Raw genomic sequence first — 12,516 nt, forward strand, 5'->3', positions numbered from 1 at the left:
CTCCTGACTTCTCTCCCCTTCTTTAAAAAATGTCTCAAATTCTGTAAAAGCCTTAGGATGCTGATTCTGTAGGACAAGACGTCTTAGAATACAAACATGCTGGCCCTTCGGGAGATGCTGATAAATGTGTGGTAGGCGCACAAGATTGGGCCACATGCCTTCATGCCTGTGCGTCTGGGCCATTGGGGATAGGAGTTTAAGTAGAGGTCAGTCTTCCTCTTACTACCCTGTAGTTTACAGTCTGCAAGACAGAATTGGAAGGAAAAGTTTTGAGATTATTGCCGCATTAAATTCATAGTCAAACACCTTCAGCCGATCCCTCAGCAACTCTCAGTAATCCTTTCTACTTTTTCCTGAGCACCTTTGTCTCCCAAACATTCAGCACTCTCCCCAAGTCATTTGCTCCACTTCTGCCCCCCTCGGTCTCTGCAGAAAACCCTGTTATTGCAGGGGAAATTGAGGCCATTCAGTGTGACTCCTGAATTCCCTCAGTTCCCCATTCTCTGTAATTCCACCCACATCCCTTCTCCAAACTCCAAAGAAGTCTCTTTTTCATTTGACCCTTGATCGGATCTTTTCATTCCTCAAGGATCTCTATGTCTAAGCCGCCTGTTGACTTGTTTTTCTCCTCCCCACATAATCCCACTCACTGATGGTCAAAACCCCAAATCTCTTACATTGTTTTCAAGTCCTCCATCCATACACCCCCACAGTAACCTCTATCTTTCTCAACAAAGCAAAACAGTCTTGGATTATTAGCTGCATCTCCTCAAATCCCCCCTTGCTCTTAGACTTGCTGTTATCAGACTTTGCACCCACACTAAACTGAAATTACTATTACTATGGGCAGCATTTAATCATCAGGTATGATCACTTTTCAGTCTTTATCTTGCATGAGCTTTTAGAGTATCTGACTGCACTGACAATTTTATTCTTAAATCACACCTCTGTTTTGGCTCATGCCTACTGAAATAAAAATGCACAACATGAGAACTCTGAGTCTCAGTTTTATTTAAGGACTTGCTGAAAACTATAGCCCAGGAGACAGCCTCTTGGATAGCTGTGAGGAACTGCTCAGAAGAGGTAAGGGGGGAGGTCACTATGCATGCGATTTTGGCAAAGGGGGTACATGAAACCGAGTACACATCTCAGTAGAATGTTACTGCTAGTCCTGAGGAACACATACCTTAGTTAATGGTTTTAATTCCTTCCAAGTGTGGAAAGATGCAAGAATTCAGATTTACAAAAAATTTCTCCTGAAAATACCTACCTATCTGAAGGTTTGTCCTACTAGTCTTCCCAGAGCCTCATTCCTAATCTCTGTCCTGAATTTTGTCCGGGGTGTGTTAAAGGTCAGTGACTGCAGTGGGTAATAACTCAATCCCTGTAGAGCCAGATGGCGACTGACCTTCTTCAGCTGGCAGTGCCCTCCCATGCTCATAAATTCGACCAAGGTTTGGGAAGCATTTAATGACCATTTTGTCCCACGGTGCTAGAAATGCTCATTCCCAGGTCAGGCCAGATTTCTTTGACAGGCTACTCAATGTGCTATTACTGGACTACTGTGGTCCAGGAAAAGATTTCTTCTTGTTGCTTCTTCCCATATCTAGAGTCACACTATTAAAGTCATTGATCTCATGTAGAACTATATATGCGGTCAATCACGTCAAGTCGCCTAGTCATCCTTTTATCAGACGCTCAGCCACACATTTGGTTATGCAAGAAACAATAATCTTGCAAAATAGGCAGGACACATGTAATACAGCTAGTAGGTCATGAGTAAGAATTTAAGCCAAGGACTGCCATTAGGTGTGGCCCAGTATATTTCCAGGTCATCACCCAGGCTGTCCCATAGCAGTTGCCATGTTTAAAGGTAATGATGTGTTGGTATTGCTCATGAGGCACCCAGCCCAACTGCCCAGTGTTACTAGACTTATTATCCTTAGTAGGGTTTAATTGTTCCCTGCATACGGGAGCTTTTAAACTTAAATGACGGTAGCCTGGTTTTAACCACACAAGTCCATCTCATAACTGAAAGGGGTTATATTTTTTGACAGAGATTAAGCTCGTAGCTCTAATTGAGCTTGAGTAACTTTAAAGAAAATTCATATTTATGGCCATGGTCAGAGCAAGTATCGTTGATGGGGCAAGTGAAGGGATAACATCCAGTAATATCAATAGTAGCCTAAACAGAACTATAACTTACTTTGTCTAGAATAAATTTCCTAAGGGCATCTAATTAGAGCCTAGGTGAGGAGAAATCCACCAAGGTATAGAGGTAGTAAGTGTAGGTAACTGACTTTAAACCCAACCATTGATTTCTAAACTCTGTATAGGATCATGCCCATGATAAAAAAAAAAATTATTTTAATTTTTGCAAAATTTCAAGAAATCAAGAAAACACTGCAAATAATCAAATGGGGCCAGGTCTGGCATCTTGGGATAGCTGTCTACTTCTGATGTTGTCTTCTTTCCCTATGGAACTGAAGTTTCTTCTCTGAGCGTTGTTTTAAGGTGAGTTTGAGTCAGCAGTCTTCTCTATAGACCAGTTCATTGCAAGGGCTCTATCTAAGTGGAAAATATGAATCCAAGAGTCACTTCTCTTCAGTTTTGCTGCACATGAGCTAGTTAAGAGGACTTGATAAGGGTCCTTTCATCTAGGTTGGAGATAGTTTTTTAAATGATACCTTTTCCAGTTTACATAACCCCCTATTTGCAAGGTCATGGGGCATCTGATCTTCATCCAATGATAGATTATTATAACAAGCTTCTGAAACAAACTCAATATCCTTTTAATAATTTAATTTAACTTTGCAATAACATGGCAATGAGGAGCTATCTGGGAAGTGAGTCTTAGGCAGTAAATACAGCTCTAGAACCCAACATCCACTGAAACAATCTTCTCTCTAAAATTACCCTCATTTCTATCAAATATAGCCAAATTAAGACTAACTTGTTTGCAACATAAATCTGGTTTCAATAAACTTGGCCTGATTACTACATAAGTGTAATTGATTATACAGGCTCTTTTAAAGTTGGCTTCTCAAGGCCAGGAAAGCCATGCCAAGGTCTTGCCATCAGGTTCCACTTGCAGTATCTATAAATTGGGGTGAATTCCTCTCCTCTTGAAGTCCCCAAGATATCTTGAGATTCCTGCACTTGGCAGGATGTGGCCTTCATTATTCAACTGATAAGGCTCCTGGGAACCTAAGAGTTTCCAGTTTCTGGAGGGATCAGGTAGAGAGAAAAGACAGCTGTTTCAATTCTGCTTACAAGGGTATAATTTACCAATTTGCCGTAAGTCATAATTAGCTTAAGGGGAAAGCTTTCCTTATCGCTGGAAAACACAGATTAAAAGCCAACAATATTTCAGACAGAAAAAAAAAAAAGCCACCAAAATTATAACCATAGTCATCAATTTACTCAATGTTATGTAACTAATCCTTGATCTCCTGGATTAGCATTAGCTGTTAGTTTTATGAAGCCATCAGGGTTTCCATTAGAATTCTTTAATTTCTTACCCAGTTCAGTGATACAATCTGAAACCTGTTAGAAACCTGTACTTATCAAAAAATCTATGAATCTTCTTGAAAATGAAGCTTTTTTTTTGCAAAAGCACCAATAACATAATAACTGTCTATAAATGACAAAAGATTTTAAAGGTCATGATTAAAGATATGATTACAATGCTGTTGACAAAGAAATTTGGTTACTGCTGTGACACACAACAGTTTAAGACAATAACTAGAATTATGACTGATAACATTTTGCCAGGACATACCAGATTTTTAAGAATTCCATATCATTTCCAGGATATCCATATTAATAACATTTATCCATACAACACAATCTAGGAAAGTTTATCACTCATTTGACAATGTTTCCAATGTAATTTAACGTACCAAATAAGCCTAATTAATTTAATACCTCTCTTTGATAAGAAAAGAAAACAAATCTCTTGAGGTGTTCCATGGGCCCTTTGGAAAACCTTAAAGTTAGCTAGAGCTCAGATGAACTTCACTTAGAATTTGATCTTTGGGAAGTCTGTCAAAAATATCCAAAAAAAGTTTACATTACTATATGTAAAATAGATAAACAATAAAGACCTACTGTATAGCATAGGGAACTACACTCAGTTTCTTGTAAGAACATATAATGGGAAAGAATCTGCAAAGAAAATATATATGTATGTGTATAACTGAATCCCTTTGCTGTACACCTGAATCTAACATTGCAAATCAACTACACTTCAATACACCTTTTAAAAATACATCAAAAAGGTTTTAATGACCCCAAATAGGATCAAGGGTCACTGTGAAATAATGCTTATTCGCTTAACAAAAGTGGCAATAAAAGATTTCAAAAGCAAATACAGAAAGTTATGAGAGATTACTTTAAAGGTAAAGAAACTTTACAGTCTGTTGTCAAAAGCAGATCAATATTCTAAGAGAACTTTGTTCTCTTAACAGAGAGAGAAAACCAAATTCCAGTTTTGCACCACTGTACCTTTCATCTTAAAATTTATCTACCCAATTAAATTCATTCTAATCTTCGTTAGTCTTAACCATACATAGAATCCTTTCTAAAGATTCTTTTCTTTCCTTCCCAGGAAACTTCCACAACTTGCTGTATCCATATTAATTTCTTCCTTATTTTCTCCCTTACTCAGAAGTAATCTGGTTTTTTTTAAAATTTACAATGTTGTATTAGTTTCTGGTGTACAACATAGTGACTTAGGCATACATACATATATATACATATATATTCACACACACATATTCTTTTTCATTACATTGAATATAGTTCTCTGTGCTATACAGTTGGTCCTTGTTGTTTATTCTATACATAGTAGTTTGTATCAGCCAATCCCAAACTCCCAATTTATCCCTCCCTCCCTTCTTTACCCATAAGTTTGTTTTCTATGTCTACGAGTCTCTTTTTGTTTTGTAAATAAGTTCGTTTGTGTCAGTTTTTTTTTATGAGTGTCATATGTGGAATCTAAAAAAAAAATTAGATGATGTTTATCTTTCTCTGTCTGACTTACTTCATTTTGCATGATAATCTCAGTCCATCCATGTTGCTACAAATGACATTATTTTATTCTTTTCAGAAATAACCCCCTTTAAGGCAAAATTACTTTCTTTTTCCTTAACAAACTGCATTTCCATTCCTCATATCCTCTTTTATTGAAAACACATATTTCCATTTCTCATATCTTTGTTTATTAAAAACACACATCTTACTTTCCTTGAATATTGAAATGTTTCCCTTACTATTTCCTTGAATATTGAAATGTTTCCCTTACTATTTCCAGTAATTATAACTACATATTTTAATTAGAATTCTCAACTCTTAAAAACCTTAATTTCTAGTGAAATCTAAGAAGCAAGTAATTGTGAACTATCTTTTTATATTAGTATTCTGTAGATTGGCAAACTTATAAATACTGTTTATAATTTCTAAAAACATGTGCTTTCTTATAGAAAATGTCTCAGTGTGGCACCAAAAATATTCATTAATAGTCCTAAATATCTTTAGTTTCTCTGTAAAAGGAAGCCAATATTCAATATTTTATTTTATTTGAGAATGAGCTAGATATTCAATAAACTTCCATCATTCAACTTAATTTAGCAAAACTCAAAAGTTTTAAGTTACCAAAATTTGGAAAGACTTTTTAAACAGATATTCCTAAAACATAATTATTTCTAAAGAATAATTTCTTTACCTGAAGGCTCTTATATCATTTACATTTAATTTACTTATAAAAATATTCTATTATACCACGTTATTTTTCTTGCTGACAAATTTTGCAACAGATATAAGATCTTATTTGACTTCTAGCAAACCTAGATACAATCAGAGTATTATACCTAATGTTAATGGCTCTAAGATATGTCTATATTAATTAAACCAACAAACTTAAACTAATTTTAGTAAAAAATATTAATTTAATACTGAATATTTCCCAGTTCACATGAACCTGAAAATCATTTGGGTTAGTTACTTTAATATTTCTGGGAATTTATATAAACTACTTAATTTCCTTTAAGCCAATTAAATAGAGCTAATTTACAAATTAATTTTGGTAATACTCTCTGGAGATACAGACATATCATATCTGTAACATACACGTTGACTTACATACATCCATATAGACACAGAGATCTCACACTTTCATTTTAAAGTTTAGTCATGAATCAGATATTACAATGTCAAACTTACTAGTTTATAAATAACAGCTGGAATAAGTTACTCGCTTGAGTTTAAAAAGGCCCCTTTTCCTGTTTTGTTTTTTCTCCTCAGTCTCAGGAATTAGAGATGGTCTAGATAAGATATGAGTTCCTGAGAGTCCTAGTAGAACATTTACATCTCAAGACACAGAGGGAGAAATGCAAGCTTTTCTTAGAGGGTCTTATTCCCTTGGGTTCAGAATTCTGAAGAAACTTTTTTTTTAATGGAGGTACTGGAGGTTGAACCCAGGACCTCATGCACGCTAAGCATACGCTCTAGCAGTGAGCTATACCCTCCCTCTGAGATGTTTTGTCAGGCCAGCTTTCTCGAACTTAACTGCGTATACAATAAAAGAGCCCTGTCTTGGCCATTTGGGGGGCAAGATTTCCTTTAATTCCCAGTTAAGTGAGTACTGGTAAGTATACATTCTGTATCTACATAACCTGGCAGGGGAGTTAGTTGGAGACTAGCTTTCTTTCTTTCTTCCTTCCTTTTTTTCTTTTTCTTTCTTTTTTTTTTTTTTTTTTTTTTTTTTGGAAGCTCTCTTATATTTTTTTATTGATATATAGTCAGTTTACAACACTGTGTCAATTTCTGGTGTACAGCATAATGTTTGGCTTTCTGACACCTCTCTTTTAGGAAAGATGTTAAGCCAGCCTCCCACCTAATCACTCAATCCAGACCACTCAATATCTTTCAACTGAGTAACTCCCAATATTAGTATCTTTCAACTAGAAAGCCAGGTAACTGCTATACACCACTAAATAAAACTTGGGATCATAAACCAATAATCGAGAGATCTGAGAACCAGAAGAGGCTTAACTCTAATTTGTCTGGACTCACCAAGGAGGCAGACAGGTCGGCTCTACCGGATCCGTGTAGAGTTCAGGCAAAGGAGAGAAACCTGCTCTGGGTCCCTGAGTTGTCACCAAAACTGTCAGCTGAAATAAAAACTCACAACGTGAGAGCTCTGAATTTCAGTTTTATTGGGGGATTTACTGAGGACTATAGTCCAGGAGACAGCCTGTTGGATAGCTCTGAGGAACTGCTCAGAAGCGGTAAGGGGGGCAATGATCACAAAATGCATGTGATTTTGGCAAAGGGGGTACGTGCACCCAAGCACACATCTCAGTAGAAGGTTGCTGCTAGTCCTGAGGAACACATATCTTAGATAATGGTTTTAGTTTCCTATTCCAAGTATGGGAAGATGCAGGAATTCAGGTTTGTAAAAGATTTCTCCTAAAAATAACTATCTGAAGGCCTGTTCTGCCAGTTTTACCAGAGCACAGAGCGCCTCACTCCTGATCGCTGCCCTGATCTCCTTTCAGGGTGTGTTGAAGGTCAGCAGTTGCAGTAGCTAATGACTCAGTACTTGTAGAGCAGGACAGCGATCAACCTTTAGTTGGAGCTTCCTCACCTCCCCACCTCTCTGCTAAGTGCTGCTCACCAAGAACTGTGTTCCCTAAAGCTCTCTTTCCTTGGCCATCTTGTCTGCTTACTGTGCATGCTCTCCCTGAATGAACATATCTATTCTTTTTTTTTTTTTTTTGCTTTTTAAATTTTTTTAATTGAAATTATTCAAAAGTTCACTGAAGTTTGACTAAAGAGAAGTAGGAACAGAAGTGAGTCATTGTAGGGCATCTGGCAGGTACATTACATTATCGATACCCGTGTAGGAGGGATAAGGGATCAGTATAAGGGAACACAAGGGGCATGAAATTAAGAAAAACTTCAGAGAAGAATGCTTTTAAGCTGTGTCAAATGAAATATCAAATAAACAGTGCAAAAGTATTGGCAAAGGATGGGAAGGATGGATTCTTTAGCCTTTCAATTCCCTTTAGTTTCTAAATCCTATTATTCTTTGCCTAGAAAGTGAAAGTTTCCCTCAAAGCCTACATCAAGTTCAACTTTATTGTAAAATCTCACTTAAGGGCGCTATATGTCAATTATATATCTCAATAAAACTGGAAGAAAAAAAAATCTCACTTAAGGAACCAGCTGTATCAGCCATAACAACAGGAAATAGAGGGTACACTCAAATTAAGAATATTTGGTTGTGGGAGGGAGAGTATAACTCAGTGGTAGAGCATGTGCTTAGCATGCATGAGGTCCTGGGTTCAATCCCCAATACCTCCCTCAAAAAGTATAAATAAATAAATAAACCTAATTACCTCCCCCATAAAAAGCAATTTTTAAAAAAAGAATATTCAGGGATGGTTTAATAAAGGGAATGGGCAGGTAGCAGCGTATCCTCATAATATTTAGTATAATACCCCAGGGCCCTTTCTATCCACAAGTCCAAAGAGATGAGGAATTCGGAAATTCTGCAGTGAAAATCACCTTAAGAGGAGCTGTGGCATTTGCTTGAAGGAAACATCTAGCTAGAGGCAAGCTAGCAGAAAAGGGAATGAAAAGCCTGACCTAATATTACCCTTAGATGTGAGCAAAAGGAGCGTCTGCTCCAGCCCTCCTTCAACTGCACAAAATTCTACAAGAGTCCTACGGAGTCCACAGAGCCAAGGGGCATGGCCACCAGAGCTCATGCCTTCCAGAGCATGGTCTAGATACCCAAAGCCCCTGGATTCCCCTGCCCAACTGGCAGGGTCTGCTTCCAAAAACTGCATAGAATGTCCTGGGATCAAGGAAGCGAGTGACCCTGATGGGCACAACAACCCTATGCCTGGGGGGTGGCCCAGGAGTAGCTCTTTGCCCCAGAAAGAGATGTGGGGAGGGGAGGAGTGCAGATAGAGCTGGGTAGGAAAAGAACACGGTAGGATGCAGGCAGAGAGCTGTTTCTCCCCGTGTCCCTATATTCCTGTATGGAACTCTGATGAACTGGGGAACTTGAAAATTGAACTTGGCCTTTCAGATCATTATTAATATATATTAGTCAAAATAGGAGGCTACAACATGTATTACTTGACAGTTTGTTTTTAGGCAATTAGTTTGCAATAGTTAGGATTGGTATCTGGGCCTCCGTTTGTACTCTTGCCCCAGGGCCCACCCATGTGCCAACCCTGACCTCTTTCTCCTCCCTCAGGTCACCTGCCCAACCTCCACACTGAACCAAACCAGATGCCAGAGGGAAGAGACTCTCCGCCGATATTGTCCAGGCTGCAGATGCCTCCAGGAAAAACTGGAAAAGGTGAAATTTGGGTCTAAAAAGGCTGGCATACCACCCTGCCTAATACCATCTATTTTACTAGAAATAGTTCTTTATAACAGAGTTTTGTGTTTGCGTGTATGCTGACTTTTTTCACATATGGTAAATTGTCTACCTGACCACACAGCTCCTTGAGGATAGAAAACACGTTTCCTGTTCCTCTTTGGTATTCTCTCTAGATTCTCGCTCAGTGTTATATATAATATGTATCAGTAAATATGATTGGATAAAATAAACTGACCTCTGTTTTTACCTAAGATAAATGAATTAACTACAATCAATTTAAAAAAATCAAGTCTTCATCTTACATCTAAGCTCACACTTCAACCCAGGTTATCAATCTACAGTATTTCTACTCAGTAGCATTTGGTGTTTCTAACAGCCTAAAAGTACTAACTATAAAATCAGATATGAGTGAGTCAAAAAAAATTCTAGGATTAAATTAATATAACATTATATGTCTGCCAAAACCAATAATATTACCTTGTTTGTAAGAAAACATGTAGCCATCAAATGAATCATAAGACAAATTTACTAACTTATTTTTCCCAGCAAATATAGCCTCTAGTTACAAGTAACATAAGGAGTTCTAAATAAACACACACTATGAAGAGCCCTCAGCACGGTCCTCTCATCCCCCACAGTTACATATCCAGTAAGCAAATCCTTGGGAAAAAATAAACACAGGATTTGTTAAACCATATGCAGTTTTCCCTGAAACTAAAGATAGCATGTTTTATAGTTGCGTGGCAACAATGAACAACTGAAGATGACAAGTGGGCAAGGAAATAACCCTTATTTAGCTGAAATTCAGAAAAATCCTCTTAGGAATAATTGGAAATGGAGAACTGGAAAACAGGAAGAGGCAAAGGAGGTGAAGTGATACAGTAGGAAGAAGAAAGTTAATAGTAATAATAATACGTAGGTGTTCACTGAGCACCTACTGTGTGTCTGGTGTACTGTTCAGTATTTTACATGCATTAGCTCATCCATGGTTACTTGGAGGAAACCCTCTGGCTTGGAGTCCAAATTAATCTGCATCTCCAAGGTTATGGTAAATAAAAAAGTAAACAAACAAGAACAGATGCGAACAGCAAGCTGATTTAACATAAGTTCTTCTACAATAATATAAATATGAAAGAGCTGCATGGGATTTAGAAAACAGCCACATTCAAAAGTCACATGTTTTAATCATTCAAGGAATGTATTCAAAACTGAAAATAGTAATTAGTTGACATGTAAGCCCTTGATGACTCTTTCAGAGTTGGGTGAATAGTTTCCTTTATACAGAATCCAAAATCATATTTAGAGTAAAACAAATATTTTCAGTGAAAACAATAACCCAAGCAACCTTTGAAGATAATCATATAGTAATTTTAAGGTCGAGATACAACAAAGACAAAAAGAAACACAATTTCTCTAAGGAAAAACCTCTCTCATCAGAGTGGAAATTCTGGAAAAATTGTATTACGTGTCAAAAACATGAAATCTAGGGGTCCCTCTACTATCCATTTGCTGGGGGGAAAGGTAACAGATTGTCAGCACCTGATAGTCATTAGCTAGTGATGAGATAATTGTCTCCAACTGTTCCATTTTTAATTTGAAATACATGCAAATAACAGGTTCTCAAACATGGCCAAATATTTCTCATTTTGTTCCTCGGTTTTATTGGAAAAATTATACTAGTGAATGTTATCCACAAATATTTTACCACATTGGGTAATTAAAATTAGAATACTGCACTTACCCAGAAAGTTTTAAAAATAAGAATTTGATCTGAAAACTAATCAGTATAACATAACCTCATTAATTTAAGGTAATATAATTCAGGTTTTGCTGTAATTTTAGCAGACAGGGCTGAAGTTTTCATCTGCCAAGCAGAATACAGAGAATGCTGATTTACGTGACATACATATAAACTGAAAATCCAAATAGAGATTCTAAGTGGGCATCCTGCTTTCCACTTTCCTTTCACAAGTCAAGCAAACAAAAAGCAATGGTGAGTTTATGTATTTTTAAAAATCAGCCATAAGGGAATGTTATACAGAGATGGCATTATTTTCTACACTTTCCTCAATTGTAATAAATCAGATAAAGTGTTCAGGATGCCAATTCAGTGCATAAGTATTGGATTAAAAGCCCTGATTCATGTCATCAAAATATTTCATAATAGTAGTTGACTATGGTTTGGGGCAAATCTTCTAATCTCTTGGCTAATTTTTCATGCTTGAAAATATTTACTTCTTACGGTAAGTGTGAAGGTTATATGAAATAACATTTGTAGATCGGGTATCATAACACCTAGCACATGGAAAGTGATTAAGAAATATTTGTTATTATTGCATAATAGATAATCAGAATGAAAATGAATGTCATGCTGTAAGATCCTATAGTATATTCTGAATCAAGTACATGTTTTATGTTTGGTAATAGTTTTCATACGGTATATTTCATTGTACTCTCAAACTTTGAAAATAGGCTATCTGAATATGGTATATATTTAGTTACTCAAAATAATGAATCAGAATATTTTATTCCAAACATTTCAGACTAAGAAAAGTTGGTTTAAATAGTGAGTATAAATTATAAAAGAAATGTAATCCAATTATTTTAAAATATAATAGGGAATTTCAACAATTCATTATGGTTATCATCACATTTTATCTGTTCATTAAATCGTATCCTAAAGTACATTTACTTAGTATATGAGTATTTCAAGTTATAAACTAAATTGGAAAATAAACAATCTTCGTGATTCATTGTATTTAATATTTCTTTAACTCAGAATAGGCTACTTCCAAATTGTTTCAATTCATTGTGTTTCAAAGACATTTTGCATTATCTTCCTCCTTGGACATCTTAAGTGAAAATATTAATAAATACCACAAGATGTCGATTTAAATTATTTGGCATAAGTTCAATACAACATATACTGAGAAATTATTTTGCATAAGGCCTGACCTAAATGCTGGGAAAGAAAAGTCTGTTTTTAAGAGAACTGATAACACAACTGTCAATTACACAAGGCAAATTATAACGTGCTCTCCAAGGAAGTAAGCAGAATGAGGGGAAGATTCTGATCAAAGGGATCAGGAATGTCCCATGTCTCAGATAGACCTTGA

Source organism: Camelus bactrianus, chromosome 13, assembly GCF_048773025.1.
Source record: "Camelus bactrianus isolate YW-2024 breed Bactrian camel chromosome 13, ASM4877302v1, whole genome shotgun sequence".
Lineage (NCBI taxonomy): Eukaryota > Metazoa > Chordata > Mammalia > Artiodactyla > Camelidae > Camelus > Camelus bactrianus.